The sequence below is a fragment of the Apis laboriosa genome, unplaced genomic scaffold, assembly GCF_014066325.1.
Source record: "Apis laboriosa isolate Shangri-la unplaced genomic scaffold, ASM1406632v1 scaffold62_cov152, whole genome shotgun sequence".
Classification (NCBI taxonomy): domain Eukaryota; kingdom Metazoa; phylum Arthropoda; class Insecta; order Hymenoptera; family Apidae; genus Apis; species Apis laboriosa.
This window is the reverse complement of record NW_025223954.1, coordinates 296,694-316,789: the sequence shown is the minus strand read 5'-3', so window position 1 is coordinate 316,789 and position 20,096 is coordinate 296,694. Positions and strand designations below refer to the sequence as shown.

General features: G+C 44.0%; 1 protein-coding gene across 1 annotated transcript in view; it reads right to left on the bottom strand.

Moving 5' to 3' along the window:
- Positions 1 to 18,429, bottom strand: part of LOC122718356 (homeobox protein OTX2-like) — a 37,156-nt gene extending 18,727 nt beyond the window's left edge. The window contains exon 1 of the mRNA XM_043943320.1: positions 18,362 to 18,429. The gene's annotated coding sequence lies outside the window, so the exon portion shown is untranslated. The remainder of the gene's footprint in view (positions 1 to 18,361) is intronic.
- Positions 18,430 to 20,096: the final 1,667 nt, after the last annotated feature.

Below are 20,096 nucleotides of genomic sequence, written 5' to 3'. Positions count from 1 at the left end.
ATCGTAACATTTGTCGTAGAATCAATTCTAATGTGGTAAGTTCATGTTTATTTGAAATGTAAATTTTTTTCTATTGTCTTTTTTGACTATTATTTCATTTTTTGTTTAAATAAAAAAAAGAAAATGCAGTATTATTTATGGGGAAAGAAACCGTTGAGTACATGTTCATTTTTTATTTCTTTTCTAAATGACCTTGTCCCGCGAAAGCAATAAAGAATTATATTGCAGTGCCTGAAGTATTCTCCACAATCAGCAATACCTCGTTTCCAGACCGTTTACGACCATGATGATTACGGCAAGAAAACTACTTTCCTTGCTATTATGCTTCTACTCAAATTTTTATTGCATTATTGATGTTTTTCTTTTTTTTTTTTTTTTTTCCTTTTTTTTTAGGGAAATATTTTCATCAAACCCTAGGAGGCCTCACATCGGAAAATAACAAACTACTTAATCAGGCAACGAATAAAAGAACTTAAGAAAGAAAATCTTAACCATTCGAGGAAATATGCTTAATTTATTACGGCTATTACGTTTCAAATTTAAGAGCACACGTAATCCGATATTACGTCCCCGTAATTTTTCCTTTCAACAAAATTTTCAATTCGATTTCATTACTCGTTTCGTCACGAAGATTGTAACGATACCATCAAATCTATACAAATACCGTTAATATCTAAAATCGAAAGGGGTAGAAAAAAAAAAAAANAAGGGTTAGAAAAAAAAAAAAAAAAAAAAAAGGAAAATAACGATCGCTAACTCGCCGTTGAATGTTAATCCAGAGGAATTAAAATAACCATTCATCGACGATCATAATCAACTTCCCACCAACACTCGTAACATCGAAAACACCTTGCGTTTAGAATCCAGTAGTAGTAGTAGTAGTTGCTCGTGTGGTTGCGTGCTTCATCATTACTTTCACTGGAATTCCAATGGCGTTCGCGTAACCGGTTTACGAACGCGCGGATTTCTTTCCATCGCATTTTGGCGCCGGGATTCCAGAAATACACGCGGGGAATATCAATCGGCCGATACCGATAGTTATAGCACACACAACTTTTCGCGTTGTTCCATTGTTGAGGAATAAGAGGCGCGTAAAAAGCGCGTGGATATTTCGTGGATATTCTTCGTGGCGGCTTGCGCACACTCTCCGCTCCGAGACGCTTCGAAGATAAAAAAAAAAAAAAAAAAAAAAAAAAAAAATACGCGAACCCGCTGATAGCCCGACTATGTTTTTTCAGTTGGTCGGCATAAAAAATGCGACTCCGCTCGGCTTTGTCGTCGGTGGGTAATACCCACCACCGGTGGGCCTACCCCTCCCTCCCTCCTCCTCCTCCTCCAAAGAAATAAATAAAAAAAAAAAAGGAAGAAAGAAGAGGATCCTTCTCGCTCTCCTTTATCCTTTAGCCCCGTTGATGCACCGTGCTAGCTACCTTTTTCCAACTCCTACAACACCGGGTTCCTCTTCCACAAGCGGCATAAGCGGCGCGTAAATAATAAATGATCTCGCGTCGGTGCGAGGCAGCACATAGATAGAGAGGTTTTTTCGTCGTGGCCGGGGGCAACACACCGCACCAACACGTTAAATACAGTCGCGTATTTACGACGATGGGTTTGAGGTGGGAATGGGAGGTGGAGGGGGGGGGGGGAGGGGCCGATCAGGTTCCCCGCGGGAACGCTGCGGAAGAGTAAAAACCACGAGGAAGAGGGACGAGGGGAGGGAAGCGGACGGAGGGTCCAGCCTTCCTCGACGAATTTATAGAGGAGAAATTAGGAGGTTTATAGAAGCTGTGCGCGGTAGCTAACCGTAGATCATCATTAGAGGCCCAACTGGGCTGCTATGTGCGGATACATATGTGGCCGTGGCCGGCACATATTTACCACGGCACAAACCGATTCCGAGGCTCCATCTCCCGAGGTTCCGCCGCCTTCAACCTCCGCCGTCCCTCCTCCGCTCTCCTTTTCACTGCGTGTGCCTCGCCGATCAAGCTCGGCAAGGAGGAGGAGGAGGGAATATTTTTCTTCGCTCCGTGCCACGTTTCCAAGAGATATTTTCGAGATATATATGTATATATATATATATATATATATATATTGTTTAATACGAGGAGGGGGGAAAAATGGACGGCAAAGGGTGAATCTTGAAACGTTGCTTCGTTATCGAGCATTCGAGGATCTTTGGGAGAAGAAGATTGGAAGAATCGACGTGATATATTTTACAAAAATTTTGTAAAATAATCGAAAATAAATCTATTTTGTGGAATTTGATTTTATTTTATTTTACTTTATTCTTGGCTCGTGGGGAATTTTTCAAATTTGAAAAATTGTCTTCGCGCAATTCATCATCATCGTCGGAAAATTTGAATTATCGACAGAATTGTTAAATCAATCTATTGTATTTCCTATTGGGAAATTTAGAATTATTATCGGCCATTTATCCTGGAAAACTTTCGAAAAATGGGACGGACTTTCATAATTGAAATTAGCATAAATACACGGATGGATTCCAGTAACAATCGTATGATTTATGGAAGCTAAATAAAAGTGCAGGTATATCACCGTCAACTTAAATGAAACGGTCAACTTTGGAGAGAAATAATAGTTGAATAGAAATTTTGGAAATTTATTGAAAGGGAACTTTGTTTTCGTTTTGTTTGGTTTCGTTCGGTTAAAACTTTCGTTGCTTTCGATATTTTTAACCCTCACGAAAGAATATAAATATTCTCTATTTGTATAAATAATAAAACTATAAAATCCTTCTTTGCGAAACTTTAGAGTTTCTTTAATCCGTCATCGAGTTAAAAAAAATATCATGTAATTTATAATAATTAATAAATTACAGTCGAAAATCTTGATACATTTTAATTTACAATTATTTATTTTGAAATCAATCCTTAAAATATATTTTTCTATTTTTTAACGAAACTTGAAATTCATGTTCAACGAATGCCCTGCTATTCCGTTTTAAAAAATATTATTAGATAAAATTGTATTTAAAGGATCACGAAAAATCAGGAAAATTTGAAAGTTATCGTGCACTCGAAAGGATTTTAATGTAATCCATTATACTTTTGCGTACACGCACAGTTTCATTAACATCAGAATTTTAGATTAAATGAATTTCTTCTGTTTTAATGTGCGAAGACTTTTATCGCTGATTGTATATTTTCATACGTATAAATTTCGTACGTCTTCAAACAGGAGAGACATGATTTACGTTCTCTGCAATGTGTTCGAAGAATTTGACTGTTATTACATACATATTATTCCATACTCCATCGATTGGAAAAAAATGATGATAAAGATAAAACATGGGCGGCGATATTAACGTCCACCAATTTTATGCACAAACTAAAATTATTATTATATTATTACGCATATATTATAATTAATATTATTACGCAAAATATATCACTTATGTACTTTCGTTCGAAAAAAAACAATCTTTCTAACGTTTCTTTTAATAATCGTGCATCATGCTCCTCAAACGCCTTTCGAATCTCGATATCTCTGTCTCCTCTAACGCAGACCCTAATATCATCGATTCAAATTAAGAGAAAACAAGGGTTCATAACCCAATCTCCTATTATCGAACGAATTTCTCTCAAATCTATCTATCCTGGATTTCCAATTTTTTTCGAAATTCTCCAACTTCTCTTCTCTTTTCCCCGCTCCACTGCTTCGATACACGCGACAAAGAAAAAAAATGTATCCCGGATTTCCAATTTTTTTCGAAATTCTCCAACTTCTCTTCTCTTTTCCCCGCTCCACTGCTTCGATACACGCGACAAAGAAAAAAAATCTATCCCGGATTTCCAATTTTTTTCAAAATTCTCCAACTTCTCTTCTCTTTTCCCCGCTCCACTGCTTCGATACACGCGACAAAGAAAAAAAATCTATCCCGGATTTCCAATTTTGTTCGAAATTCTCCAACTTCTCTTCTCTTTTCCCCGCTCCACTGTATCGATAATACAGGAAGAAAATCGTCGGATCGTTCCTCTTGGCAAAACGTTTCGTCTTGGGAGATAATCTTGATTTTTGAGCAATGAAACGGAATTAAGCAAAGGAAACAGATTGCGATTCGTTGCAATTTGGTATGGAAAATGCACAGTTTGGTGTCGACTGTGGTGCGTACGTATAACACATACCTCTACCTGGGCGGCGGTCCGAGGACGGTTTGCCGCAGAAACAGTTAAATCTCTCGTGGTGGTAGCAAACACCATCAGTGCTAAGCCACAAATCCTGGCTTAACCCGAGCCTATGAATTGAATTGGTTAAAGCCCGCGTTAAACTAGCTTCTCTCTTCTACGAGCAGTCAGCAAGAAGATCCCCGCGCTGTCTTTTCTTTCTTCCTTCCTTCCGTTCCTTCGTCTATTTTCCTGTTTGCTCGTCACCGTGGTTAGCAGTACTTACCATCCCCTACCATCGCCTCCTTTGCCTCCCTCGAGCGAACCTCTAATTGGCAAAACCAAAATTTTTCTCGAGATCTCGCTCGGATTAACGCGGCCAAACCTAACGTGCACACCTATTTGCTCCCGAATAAAACGAGAAAAAATATTGTTCGTTGGCCAGCCACCTTAGCTACCGGAATAAACGCATCCAACAAGGGTTAAATCCTTTCGCCGACGATCCTTTAAGTACCGGTTGCTTTTCAGTCGAGAAACGCGACGACTCTACTATTATTATATCGTAAAAGCTCGTTTCCTAGAGATACGTTCTTCCTAGAGAAGAATTATTCTCGTCTCGGTAACAATTTCAACCCGGGTATATAATTAAGCGTAAAACGATCCTTTCCTGAATAATAAAATAAACGTTATTCGCGCGACATCTGTGAAGAAAAGAGGGAAAGTGGAAAAAAACTCGGACTCGGATGGAAAAAGGGCAAGGGCAACACTCTTTGGTGTCGAAGGGACACATCCGGATGGGAGGGGGAGGGTAGTTCCTAAACAAACTTGGTTTACTCGTCGATCATCGTGGCCTGGGTAAACACAGTTTACAGGGCCCGTACAAACGAAATGCCAAATTGTAACAAACTGATCTATAACTAAATTACACGGTCTCCTGTGTACTCGCCTCGCCTCTCACAACCTCTCTCGCTCTGTGCAGCTATATAAACACGTCAGCGGCACATTGTGCCGGCCTCGATCCTCCGATCCTGAGCCTCCATTGTTGCATTGGTTGCAGCGTTGAAAACGCGACCGTGTCCCGGCCCTTCTTCCACCCCATTCTTCCACCTTCCCTCCCGTGTGTGTACGCGTATACACACGGATGGGGGACGTGTACGTGGGCACGTAACTTTGATATAGAATCGACATATAGAAGAAGCTAGGCGAAATTTCGAATTTCCGGAGGGTGCCTGCCTTCGGAGGGTGTTCTTCTTCGTTTTTCTTTCTTTTGCAAGCACAGGTGCGCGCCGGTACAGAGTAGGTGCGAGAGGAGGTACGTATTATATCTCGTCAGACACCCGCTGGGCGATCTCACGGTAAATTTGGATCGACCCTTTTCTTTTCGAAAAATCACCGTGGAATGGAAGCCAGACTCGATGACTTCCGTCTTATCTAATCAAACCGTCTTTCCTTGTGTATCCTGCGCTTTGAAACTTTTTGGACGAGTATACTTTTGTAATATACGTATCTAGAATTTTTTCTTCTCTCTCTCTTAACTTTTTATTATTATCCGTGAGTCAGGAATAATGGACGAGTGAAAAGATAGAGCATCTCGAATCGTATTGCAACGTAATATTGAGAAACGATATTGAGTTTAATTCTCAGGAGATAATTAAATGTTTTTTTCAAATTCCTCTTCAAACTGGAAAATATTATTTGTCTGACACGAAACTTCATTTATATTTAATAATCGTTGTAAATTATATGGATACCAGTTTGCAATCATATATGAGATAAAATATGAATAAATGATGAGATTCCATGTATAAACGAAGAAATGGAAGCGTAATTCCGGTGAATCTTTCCTGCTTTCATACGACAAAAGGTGATTTCCCTATACTTTCTAAACCAGTAGGATGATTGAGGAATTGACAGTATTCGATGAACAGTTAATCCTTTTCCACGGGAGGTCTCCATTAGGATTGTCAATGACTTGTGGTAATTAGTATTCTCTCGATCACCCGTCTTGTCTACACGTGGCCTATACAATTACAGCGCCGGTTAATTTACGACCGAGGGTTTCTCCACTGAAATTTCCCCGGGAAATCGTCCATCCAGACTCAGCTGCTTCGAAGACAAATGTCAATATAATATCAACTACTCCATCCTCGGATAGTCGTTTCTACTTTTAACATCTATTCATCTGTTCCTTCGAGAACCGTTATATCCATTTCATTTTCTCCTTTGTCAAATTTACTATAAATAATAAGAATCTCAAGAGTGGAGAGAGTTTTCGGGGATTTTTCATTCTGCAAAATTTGCAAATTTCTACTTGTTCATTCTTATGAGTGTCGTTCGTCTTGCAAAGGGTCTTGCTACCTAACTTAACCAATAAACCGGATTATATACACAGGAGAATATACGCACTCTCGGTGCTCGGTTCACCTTTCGAGTGACTTTTCTTGTACTCGTATCGTGTTACACGCGAAGAGGCAGGCGCGTCTAACGACTGAAAAGTAGCGCGACTAAAAAGTGACGAAATGGAGAAAAGAATGGGGAGGGAGAGAAAGATGACAACGGCCAGTGACACGCCAGTGACGCGATCGTATATAATATACCCGTGTAGGGGGCACAATATATATATATCTCTCTCTCAAGAGAGAGAGAGAGAGAGAGAGAGAGAGAGAGAGAGAGAGAGATCCACCTGTCCCGATGGAACCAACAGGTACAAACGAGAAGAACGAGACTTGTGTCGAGAATTGTGTGAGAATGTTACGAAGGGTGGTGGATACCGCCACCCTCCGAAAATGGATTTCTTTTTCTTTCTTTCCAATCTCTATTTTTCACGATAATAATTTTATGGGACGACGGAAGTCGAAAGTGTCAGTGGGTAAAGCGGACGACGGTCGCCTCTTACCAATCGTGTTCCCGGCCGAGGCGTGTCCCGAGTCTTTTAACCATTTGACACCGGCGACACGTAGAATACGTTCTGCGGGCGTCCCTCGTAGGCGCAGATTCCATCTCACGCGTCAACCTGTCGGAGCGTCTCGTTTCTCGAAAGCTGACGGGGATCCGGGCTCGCGTGGAATACGCGTTCGACCGTCCCCCGCTCCACCAATATTTTTATTTTCTAATCTTGACCAAATTTGGTGCAACGTATAATAAGTACAACAGGAATTACATAATCCACGCCGAGGATGATATCTTGATGCGTCCCGATTTTGGAAAGAAAACGGGAAATTTTATTCCAAGAAATCTTTGTACATGGACGATATCTTACGAACAAATTCATTTCGAGTAATACGAAAATTCTGATTTGGATGAAAATTTGTACGCGAGTAGAATATAATAATTGATAAGTAATTTTTCATCGTTTTGAATACGAATTGAAAAAATGGCAAAGATAAAGATTTACTCTGTCTCGCGTTTAAAGGATCGATCTCACTCTTTGTAAAAATTTGAATTACTTCCAACACTTATTTTCGTCGAAACGGATAAATAACAAGACATCATCTACGTCTCTACTATCCAGAGAAATGAAATCTACGAAACAATTTTTGCGACAATCCAATTAACCTCCAATTTACCTCCTCTCCACGCTGGTAAAATTTCATTCGTTAAGCACGATGATCACGACCGACGAAGAATCAAATATACACTGTATCTCTTCGTATATAATTTCCGAATCCGAAAGAAGGAAGGTTCGCTTCGAAACGACGAGTTAACGAATTTGCAACAAATCGACGAGTGGAGGAGTCGCGATAGGGAGATGAATCGGCGGGGGTTGACATTGCGGCCTATTTTCACGGTTGGTGGCAGCGGGCCATTGTACCGCGGAGGGCGTTTATGGGGTATTTGCGGGGGGTTTCCTGCGCGCAAAGATTAGCACTCCCGATGGGATTAAACGGCCCTTTTCTCTCTCTCTACATATATATATATAGCGTGTATCGCGACACGTGTGCGCTCGGCCGTCGGAACATTCGGCGAACGAAACGAAAGGGAAAGAAAACGGCGGACTGGAAACGCCGGTCTCTCCTCCGCTTTTGCGCCGCGCAAAGCCTTCACGGGGGGTTTCTCGCCACCCCTCGGGATTTCTCCTATCTCTCTACGTAGTTAATCAGTGGCAAACGACTCGTTTATTGGTACCAAGTTGCCTATAATACTTCATCCCCCCCGGGCCCCCGGTTAATAGAATACCGAGATTTTTATCTCGAAATAGAATACCGCCAAGATCCATCTAGAATCTATCTATCCGCTCGTCCATTCGAATCCTTGCGTGAAATTGATTCTCCCCTCTTGATTTTTTTATTTTTTTTTTTCTCTTTTTTTTTATTTTCCATTCCTCCTCGGGATATCAATCGGGATCGATCGATTATTATATACACGAGATGTAAAATGGATTAAACAACGCGATCGATAAATCGTAGATCGGTTGTAACAAGTGCACAAAGGATTAATATACGAGGGAAAGGAAAAAAGAGGCATGCGTCCGGTTCTCACGAGGTAAGGTCGAACCGGACAATGAACCTGAGGGCGTAGGATTTATAGTCCTGGTAGAACGATGAATGGAGGACCGAATAGGTAGACCCACCCTCTACCACGTCCACCCTTAAAAAAAGGCCGTCGAATTAATTTATATTTCCTGCTCAAGGTGGCAAGTCGCGCCACCATCAGAGAGGTGACCGTGCCTTCGTTCTCGTTCTCGGGCGTATCCACTCGAAAGAGGTAACCTCGTTCGGATTATCGGTCGAACCTATGTCATTCTACGTCCACGATTTATGCTTATCAACCATCTCTCCGTGATTTCATTCACGGAATTTTAATCGGCTCGGGAAATATCGAGCATAAGATCGATCCGTCTATCCGTAGAAGACTCGAGCTGCAATTTCCTATTCGAAATCATCGTTATCCAAGTCTCGAAACAAAAGAGCAAATTTCCATACGGTTAATCTTTGCCCCGAGAAGAATTAAAAGTCCTTCAAAAATTTTTGCAAATTGTAATTCCGCGTAGGTGTCAATCGGAGGGGAAAAAAGATTGGCACCCTTAAAGATGTTCCAATGATGTTCGAGAGATGTTTAGACGTACAACACAACCGCTGCAACACGCCCCATCGTTGCGGGATGGTTTGAGGCCGAGTTTTCGTGAAAACGTTCGACCAAGCGTTAAGTGATGCAAAGTACAAAAAGGTACATTGGTCCCATCTGCGAGGGAAAAAAGGGGACACTGCGTGTCCTTCGAAAAGCGGGAGGGGAGGTAGCTAAGTAGAAGGCTCGCACCGCAGGCGTCGATCGTCAAGGGAGGCGAGGCCCTTCAGATTGGATCTCTCTTTCAGTTTACATCGTTTTCCCACTAAAGGAACCGCAAAAACCTCGGCTGTAATCTCGGCTGGCCTCTTCCCGTGCGGATTCCGCGCGAAAGAACACGCTTTCCTCGACTCTTTCATTGCGTACCGCAATCTTCCAATTTCTTTCACGATTTCGAAAACTTCTCGATCGGTTCTTCGCGCTTTTGGAAATTTCCTCTCGACCTTATTTCTTCTTCTTCTTCTTCTTCTTCTTCTTCTTCTTCTTCTTCTTCTCGACGAGAAACCGGTTTCTTTTTACTCGCGTAAAACCGTTTCTCGATTAATCCATCCTAAGTAAATCGAATTCGCAACAGATTTCTTTCTACGCGATCGAACGGACGCGCGTTGAATCACGCGTGCACGCGTACGACGATTTCGTCCTTGCGTGCATGGATGCACCGTTTATGCGTCCTTTTTATGCGGCGCTTATTCGGCTGGATCTCGATTTCGAAATTTCGAATAACGTCGTCAACGTTTCTAGGAGAAACGAATAATTGGAAAGAAAAGGAATCGCTCGTAACCGAGGAGGAAGGGAGAAGAAAAATCGAAAGCAGGGCAGCTTCGTAATTATCGAAGCTCGTCACCCTACGGTACGCGATATTTTAACGCGGTTACATTTATTGAACGCGAGGTCGTAAAAATCTTGATTTATTTCGAGGCAGTGGAGAATCATCAACGGCGACTCTCGTTTTAATTAAACGCGGGCCGATAAACGCGCGATGACTCCTTTATTAGCTGGTTTCTGTCGACGCTCGTCGAACCGTTAACCTGCTCCCATGATCGTAGCCATGGGTTGCGCGCGGCCACCGTTTTGGAAATTGACAGCAAGGCGCACGCAAGTATGCCGGTTTCTCTCTGAAGCGAAAAGAACGCCATCGTAATGGTCGGGGCGGTGTGTTTTGCATCGGTGGGTTAACCTCCGATTCGTTTTGCTCGAAACGAGACAAACAGTGGGGAAAGAAGGGTGGAAGATTCGTCGATTCTTCCTCTTTGGACAAGGTTCGACAAATTACCGGCACAATACTCTTTCTTTCTCTCTCTCTCTCTCTTTCTCTTTCTCCTCACCCTCCCCTTTCCGGGGAGGTGTACGCTCGTTTCCATAGCTCGGTCCTTCCTTGTTTTCCCCGCTTTACGAGCTTTTCGACCCTCTCTCCCGTTTCCTCGAGTTCCCTCTATCCTATCCTATCCCTCCTCTCTCTTTTCTTTCAATCTTCACGCTGCTAATGCTCCTCGTATTTCCTCCCGTCCAAGGGAGGCACCTTCGGTCCTCGCCTCCTTCAACCTCGTTTCAGCTCCTCTCTCGTCGGGTTTCGGAGGAGATGCTTTTAGAAGGCATTAGACGGGGTGCTCACGGTTCGTCGCCCGTAGTCGCTTTGCATTAAGGATCCACGCAATGTGCTCGACACGATCTCTCTTCCTCCCTCTTCCTTGCCCATCGCCCTCTTCTCTCTTCTTTTCCCCCTCCGATGCTCCCTCTTTTCTCTCCCTCTCTCTCTCTCTCTCTCGTTCGATAGATATCTCGAAGAAGAGAGGATGTTGCGTTATAATTCGATGATTCGGAGGAGGAACATTGGACGAGAGGATTAGTCGTTGATTTTTCCGCGAAACAGATTTCGACACGACTCGAGGATATCCATTTTTCCATCCGCGAAAGATTAAGCCGGCGAGAACAACAAGCGAATTTGTTTCGTCCTCTCGAAGGCGAAGGGGTCGCGAAGGATTTTCCAGGTCGGAGCAGATGCGATAACTTTCACCTTTCTTTCCGATCGGGGGATTAAGGTTGTCCGAATCGAACGTTCTTTCGTCTTATTGTTCCTCCCTGGATGGTGGATGGGTCAAGGTCATTAGCATGGGCAAGCAGCCAAGAAAAGACATATTCGCGAAAGGGACGGCAAATCGGTGGCACAATCCTTAATTAAGGGATGAGGCACCCGGTGGCCCGGAGTCACGAACCACGCTCATAAATTCTTCGGCAAACGCAGCCAAAAAGTAAAAGTCGGTTGGATGGGGAGAGAAGAAGAGCGATCGAAATAAAAAGGAGGAACGGAGGTGCCGTTGCCGGCGATGATTCCAACAAAAGTACAGTCCCCGTAAGAAATCCTCCTCCTCCTCCTCTTCTTCTTCTTCTTCCTCCTCTTCTTCCTCTTCTTCGTGGACTTTGATCCAACCTTCGCTCTTCCGATATTTAAAACTAACCCATGCATCATCGGGCAAATTTCAAAATTTCTCTACGGTCCACGGATGAATTGCCGTGAACAACCGTCTATGAATCATGTCGTTTACGACATGTCCCTGTACCCTCACGCTATTCATCGTTACCACCGCTTTCCACCGTTGAAACAAATTTCCTTCGATACTATCGAACCTCGTGCTTTTCTCTCTTTCTCTCTCTCTCTCTCTCTCCCTCTCTTCGTGTTCTCAGAACACGGTGAGATCTGTACGACAATTGGCAAAGGTACACGCGTTAACCCGAACTTGACATGGGCGATAAGTTGACTAGACGTTTAGGTAGCGAAGTTCTTATGGTGTTGGCTGTACCAGTGCACCCGCGTCTATATATAGATGTGGGACAAACGCGCACACCCATAAAGGATATTCAACGTTAGCGTGGAACGAGCCTTGAGCATATCATGGTAGGAACGGAATATGGGATGGCATGGGAGATGACACATGGTCTGGCCGCCGGTTGTGTGTCCTGTATTGCCGACCAAAGTGTCAGAGGGAGAGAGAGAGGGAGAGAAACTCGCGTATATGCCTACGGTCGAACGAACAAGGAAGCTTCTATAGGAGTAGTATCGGAGGCCACGGAGCAGAGGCCGATAGGTGGGACGAAGATGGGCGCGGAGAAAGATTGTGGAGCGGGAGAGAGATGAGAGAGGGCAGATGAGAGAAGAAGAGAGAGAGAGAGAGAGGTTAACTCTCGGTTAGCTCTCTGCCACAAGCCGCCGGCGCGAGAGCACAGTAGCGGCAAATACTCATAAATATAAAATATGTCCCTCCTTTTCACCCTTTTGCACGCACACCATCCTAACCGCGTAATATATCGATAGCGGGTCCACCGATGCAAAAGGTTCCCTCCTCCCTCCTTATCTCTGTCTCCTCTTTCTCTGTGCTTTTCCCTCTCTCCTTTCCCCCTTTTTCCCTTTCTTCGTACGTTTCCTATACGCTCTCCCTATATTCCCGCGTATATACACGCGCGGGTATCTACCTCAACACCTTTGTGCACCACATTCCTCGGCACTCTTCTTTCTCTCTCCGTCTCACCCTCGTCTTTTCTCTCTCTCTCTCTCTCTCTCTCTTTTTCTCTCTCCTTCTTTCTATCGTCGTTTCTCGTTCCGTAAGAAAACTCGCCTTTTCCCTCTATCGTCACTATCGTTTGCGCTACACGCAATAATCGCTCGACTCGTAGCGAGAAGTCACGTTGGAGGAGAGGATTCCCCGCGGTTTTTACAATCCGCGAGAGAACGATTACGATAAGTTACCCTCGGGGATGATGCGTTTTCGGTAGCGCGTTTCGTTTCAACGCAATTACCCGCGGGCCACGCGTTTTATTCACCGCTGCGGTTTCGTTTCATCCGCGGTCTATCGGTTAATTGGACGACGCTTACGACCCCGACGACAGATTAATCGTCCGACGATATGCTCCTTTCGAATTCTTTCGAACTCGTCCATGGATTTTCGTCTATCTGCGAAAAATGTTGCGAACACTTTTAAACATTTTTTTCAAACACGAAATCATCACGAAAGAATTCTCACAAGGCGGAAAATTTGATTCGAGTTCGTAAGGGATACGATCTCATAAATATAATTGCCAATTAATTTACGGACCAACAATCGAAATAAGGAATTTTTTCAGTGTCGCCAATCTTGACGAGATATTAAGAATCCGATATTTCCTCTACGTCTGACAAGAAACTGACAACGAAGGGGAGAAAGAAAAAAGAAAGAAAAGAAGAAGAAACTACTCCGATTCGAATCGAAATTCGGATTGTTTTATTGTAGATACGTAGTATGGTACGGTCCGGTACGCATACTCATAATCAGAATTGGGAGGAGTGGCGGGAGAGCGACGGATCGGCTCGCATCACAGAGGACTCTGGAGCGGGAGGAGGGCGAAAGGGTTGAGTTCGGGTACGAGGAGGCAATTTAACAGGTTACAGTGACACGTCTCGTTTTGTTGTTGTTGTTGTTGTTGGCGGAGGAGCTGCCGGCTTGGCGGTATCTCGCGCTCGCGCGTACGTATGTATATATATATACATATATATACATATATATAAAGGCCCCCCGAAGTAAGCGGAAAAAGAGGAGAGGAGGATGAGAAAGGAGACGAGAAGGAGGAGGAGGAGAGGATGAGGGGCGGCTAGTCGAAGGACGAAGAGAAGCGGAGAAGCGGAACGACGACGAAACCCGTTCTCATTATTATATTCATATTCAGAGCCGCGCGATGTGGCGAACCCTCCCTCCGCCACCGCCTCCTCCGCCTACCTCCTCCCCTCACCGTTCTTCCCTCCTTCCCTCCTCCTCTCCCCCCTGCGGTCCACCCGTCCGCTCGAGCGCATCCTCTCGACAGAGCGTAGAGAGAGCGGTATAGATATAGCGGTATAAAAATCTCTATAAAAAGTTGAAAAGTGCCGCCGCCGGAGTTGAGGGGCGACAATGGATGAAATATGCCGCTCCGTTCGACCCTACTAGAAGCCTTAAGGTGCCGGACACCTCCTTACACCTGCACGAGACTCTCCGTATAGCGCCTTATTATAAACCGGGAGGAGGAGAGGGAGGAGAGGGTGGAGGGGGACTCCCAAACCGGGGACGGCTAGGACAGAACCAAGAACGATCCACCACGAAATCGATGCGGCCTTTCCTCGTGAATTATTCCTATTACGATGATTCGCCGGCTCGCCTTTACACGATACCTTATACGCGATGGTTATTATTACACGCGCCAATTCTTCCTCTTACCGGGAGGACGCCCGTTTCGGAGGATGCCCGTTCGTGTTCGTGCTCGGGATGGAATTCGTAAACTCGTTTTCGCGCAGTTTCGTAACGATTAGTAGGCGTGTATAAAAGAGAAGATACGAAGTAAAAACGAGTATCTCGTTCTCCAATTCGATTATTCATCGTTATATATAAAAAAAAAAAAAAAAAAAAACAGATGATTTCGATTTTGTCGAAAGAGATCCGGCGATATTTCAAAACGAAATTCAACAACACCGATCGTTAATAATGATTTGTGCCAGTGCACGCATCCCGATAAAGGTTATTCCTTTTTTTTCTTTTTTCTTTTTTTTCCAGTCCATCGAATAACTTTTCCTCTCTCTTACGCGGAAACAGGAGAGGATACAGAGTTGTGCGCCAGTTCCAAATATTGTCGTTCATTAGGGCATTCCGTTTTATATCTCGGGTCGGAGGAATGATCTAGCCGGCACGAGCGAGAGAAGCCGCTCTCCCGGGATGAAAATGAACGATGAGCCGTGTATTCCAGGTGTTTCCAAAGCGGGGTTCCGCTGGCACCTTTTGCGGGATAACGGGAACCCCTGTCGAGTTTCGAACGAAACCACTAATTGGTGGAGAGGAGAAGAAAGTGGCGGGGATAGTGCAAGAGCGATAACTGTCGAGGACATTTCATCGCAAAAGAATGATTTTTCGGCCCAAGAACCCGAAAGCTGTTTTTCAACATGACAATGAAACTGATTATTAACCGTGCCGGGGGGTCTCTGTTGTGGCTGCGAGCCCGTGGTGCTCGTAGTACAACCTCTCTCAACTTATGGATACATCTACAGTGGAAGAAAAGCTGTTCACGCTTCTTTCAATCTCGAAACGCAATGTGAAGAGAAACAACTCGAAAGATATTTGCAAACGTTTCTCAATCCTTTTTTTCCACTAGGAACGCACAGGTGCTCGATCTAGTTGAAACAGATCCGTTTAACTAATCTCGAGATTCCTTCCCTCCTCGTTCCATCCTCGTCGTGGAGATGATCGAGGTTCGTTAAGGTTTTCTCTACAACGAGCCACGCATCTCGTTTATTCTAAATTCTCTCGACGAACAAATCGTGATGTTTCGTGATACTCCTTCGGACGAATACGCTCGATGGATATTAAAAGTTAGGCTGAATCCGTTCTCCTGGAAAGAGGAGACTTTCCTCCTCTTGCGGAAGATAGTTCAAGGCCCTCGTCGAGTCCACGCATTTCAATCGTTTCGTTATCGAACGATAATACTTTGTCGGGGATATAATCAGTTACATCAAATATGCGCACGCTGTGCCTCGTTTTCCGATATTATTCCCCATCCGGCTCGTCATCGCTTGTAAATCATATACTAACAGCGCCATACCAATCGACACACGATTTAATTTATGGCCGTATTACGAGGCAGCGACGCGTTGAGATGCCGTTCCATCTTTCATTGTCAATTTTGCTAGAAACTAATTTGCAAAAAGTAATATATATATATATATACACGTTCTTGGTTGCTTCCAGATTTTCTTTCACTCGAAATTTCGAAGCGAATTCGATTCTTAGAAATGAAGAGAGAGAGAAAAAAAACTCGTTCTTCCCTCGTCGACGGATGAGAGCGTGTCTCTAAAGAGAAAAATAATTCTTTTTTAACGCGAGAATCTCGACGAAGATTCTCGATAAATTTATTTGAAGAAGCGTCGCGAGGTGGAGGGTTCGATCGAGTGGAGGGGCATAGATTTCGATAGAAATTTTCGAGAGAGGAATCTTGGATGGAGCGACGTCCGACGGTCTGCCAGGTTCGTCGCTGACTCACTCGACTCGCAGCTGGTTCGAGGTAACACGGAACGGTCAGGTCGAACCTGACCCCGTCGTAGCCGTTACCGTTTCTGAGTGACGTCTTCATGTCTGGCTCTGCGGGGCATTCCTCGTTCTCATTGTCCGTTTGTCCGTCAGTCCGTCCGTGGCCTGGACACGGGACGAATATCGCCAACCCCCCGTTGTCCTCCACTTCTCGCCACGAAAACTTGGATCTCGCCAAGTATCCCGTAAAAAGAAGCAGAAAGCCACGAAAATAATCGACCCTGCCTCTGACGACGCTTGCGTTTCGTTTGAAAATCAATCGAAACTATCTCGCATTCGATTCATCCAATTGATCCTCACTTTCTTCTCTTCCGAAAATTCTATCTTAATTTGTTGTTGACTATTTTTTGAAAATGAAAATGATCGATGCTACGCTAAACGTTAACGTTTTCTTCTATCGTGAAAATTTAATTTTTCCGTAAAAAGAAACGCAAAATGATCGAATAAAAAATAACACTCAAGCTAATCGATAATGTTTCGCATGCTAATCGTTCATCAATCATTATTTGCGTCGATCAAAATTCCAATCTATGTAATTGAATTTAAAACGAATCCAGAGCATGGAACACGAAGGAAATTTTGATATCGATAAGGTGAACGTTATCAGAAACTGAAAATGTTTCGTGTTCTATACAACAAATATTATAAAAAAAAATAATAAAAAATAAAAAAATAATAAAAAATAATAAAAAAATAAATATAAAATATTGCAAATTTGTCTTTAATCGCGATATATCGAGAACGTGAAGAGAATTTTGATATTTACAAGATATTCTACATAAATTACAATTACTCTTCGACTCTAATTATATTATTCAAAATTTCGATATCGAATTAGAGAAACGCGAAGAAGATTTTTTTTTTCTTTTTTGATACTGTCGTCAAAGTCGATGGCCAAAGTTCGGTTAAACTTCTCTCGAAAGAAATATTGCGGGTGCGGTATATACAAAAAATTTCTGGAAAGATTGATGTGTTTCGCAACCTCTTCATTTTCGCGAACGGTGGCCGTCTTTATCGAAAAGCCACGTACTTTTCGTGACGATTAGCGGAGATGACGTTGCGCTATTCGGACAAATACGTACGATGTTTACCGGTGCTTCAGAATACGTGTTCCGAAAGAAGAGGCAAAACCTATCGTGAATGGACCCGAAAGGTGATAAAATGCCCGAGGAAAGGGAGATGGGTGTTTCGTTAATTGGCCGCAATTAACGGAACGAGCCTTCGATTCGCTACCGTGATTCGTTTAAAAACAGAAATCTCCAAGGATCTTTCCGACCGCGCAACACTCGTTTTCTCCTTCGATTTTGTTCGAATCGAATTACACCATTTCCGCGTTTCTCCGCGCGCAACATTAGGACGAAGGGATAAAATTTGTTATCGAAAAAATATCTTAAAAATGTATTCGTACGATAAAGTAAAAAGGATTGGATCCTTTAACGACGTTTGATACGTTTGAACTATCCGAGTCAATGATGAAGTTAGTAAGATTTAATTTGAGGAGGATATAGACGCGATAATTTTCAATTTTAAAAACCGAATAATGAAACGTTCCTTGGATCGAAACGCGTTCGCACGCGCTCGTGTCTCAATCGTTATTGAACGAGAATATTTACATGACTAAATACGGAATCGAAATCAAACGTTCGATAATATTCTACGACACGTGTTTATCCAATTACGGAAATGTATATCAATAATTCTTAGTATCCGTAGCTGTTTCTGGCAATTTGATAATAATCAAAATAACAGTGTGTTGTTAAACAGAGTTCGTCCTCGGCTCTCATAAGAAAGATGTACCAATACACAATATTTAGATGTTAGACACGGATAACACCATTCAAAGAATTTTTCTACAGTTTTAAAGTAAACAAGATACGATGGTTATAATGTATAACCGAAAAATCGACACGTTGCGCAAATATCCTTTTCTATCCTTCTCCTTTTCGATATTCACGGAAACGTTTGAAATATCGAAAATACAAACGAAAATACTTTTCCTATTTTTCGTTTATCGAGGATAATAAGAGAAATAACGCGTGATCGACGAACATCGAAACGAAAGATTTCGTTTGAAAGGATTTCCAACTCCTCTCTTACCTTTCCAACTCCTTCCCAACCCTCGATGTGCCGTTCTTTCCCTCCTCGCCGGATATCCGTCCGTGATATTTCTGCAGATCCGTGTTTGCTAACGCAGCTTCCCGGCAGCTTTCCTTACAGTCCTTCCCGTCCTCCTTTTTTACCTTCTCTCACTCGCGAATTCGCAATTTCTCCCCCGTTCGTTCGAAAATTTCGTGTCACACGCGATACAACCGGCCGGATACAAACTCACGGATCGTTCGACGAAGCAAATAGCAGAGTTTCTCAGAAGGGCACACGTAACACGATGTAACGAACGATGCAGAATCGGGTCGCGTATATTCGATGGATTCCTTTCTTCTTCCTCGTCCTCGAGGATCGGATACGACCGTGCGCGAGATACGCGAGGGTAAAAGTGCGTCGTGCGCGAACGTTCCAGAGACACGGAAAAAAAATTGTGTTCCGCGAAACTCACTAACTCGGGGGGGATTGCGCGTATCTCGCGCTAGACCGCGACGATATCTCTCGGATACTCTCTCTCTCGGTGGCGACGATACACGGGCCGGTGGCGGTGACGACGGGCGACGCCGTTGCTTCCTGGTACCGCCACTCGATAGCGCTGCCTTCGTCCTCCCGACTCGTCCTCCTACCTTCTCCCCCCCTCCAACCTACTGCCAATCCCCACCAACGATCCCTTCGAACCAGCCTCTCTACATCCACATCCACGGGAACACACACGCCAATTTCCTCGGTGTGTCGCGGTCCGTGTCCCCAGGATATTCCCCGCGATGCCCGTGAATTTGCCGGCTAACGGAGAAGAGAAGAGAAGAGGAGAGGAGAGAAGAGAGAGAGGGAGAGCGTGCGCGCAAACTCCTCGTTTATTCTTCCTCTTCGACTCTTCCCACCCTTCGTCCGCGATATATTTTCCCTCTCTCGATCGAGATCTACTACTCGACGGAACACACACGAAGATACGAGGGAACGGTCGCCGTGCGTCTGAGAAGGAAGGGAGATCTCGAGCCTCGGTCAGGATATCGCCAACTCTCGCTCCTTCTCCTGCCTTCTCTCATCGCATTCCCCACCAACCTCGCGACCAACCTCTATCAACCGCGAACGTGGACACAAGGCGTACGCCTGGATCGGTGGACGTCGCTGTCTTTCTCGTCCCGGTCTCGGCACAATATCGCGAGTCTTACGGGGGAACGGGCAGAGAGAAAGAATTTAATAGGTGTGTGCAGTCCTCGTGGTCCGTCCTCCTCCTGCTCGCACCTCTCTCGCCCCCTCTCTCCGATCTTTCGATTTAGCTGGACGGAACACTCGGCGAGAATTTTAATGGTGGTGACATTTTTTACGCATTCTCGTAATAACCACGGGAAGGGAAACGAACGGACGAGGCGCGTGCAAAAAAAAGTGTCTCTATCGTGCCTCCCAATTTTTCTCCCGCTCCTCGAGGATGAGTTCCAAGATCTTGCCGCGAATCGATCCTTCTTCTCTCAACTTCTTACCGCATCTTGAGATATACGTGCAATTTCGGCCACACGATCTTCCACACGATCGTAAAAAACGATATCCTCTTATCCCGTCTTCTTGTCTCGTTGCCCTCGTTTCGTTATTATCCACGCATCAAACGGCACGCATCTTCTTCGGTAGAATAAGAAAATTCGTGTAATATTATCGATAGTTTCGATATCGAAGAGGGAGAAGCGATACCTTCGCAAGACCTTCTCCTACTTTCCTTCGTTCCCCTCCCCCCACC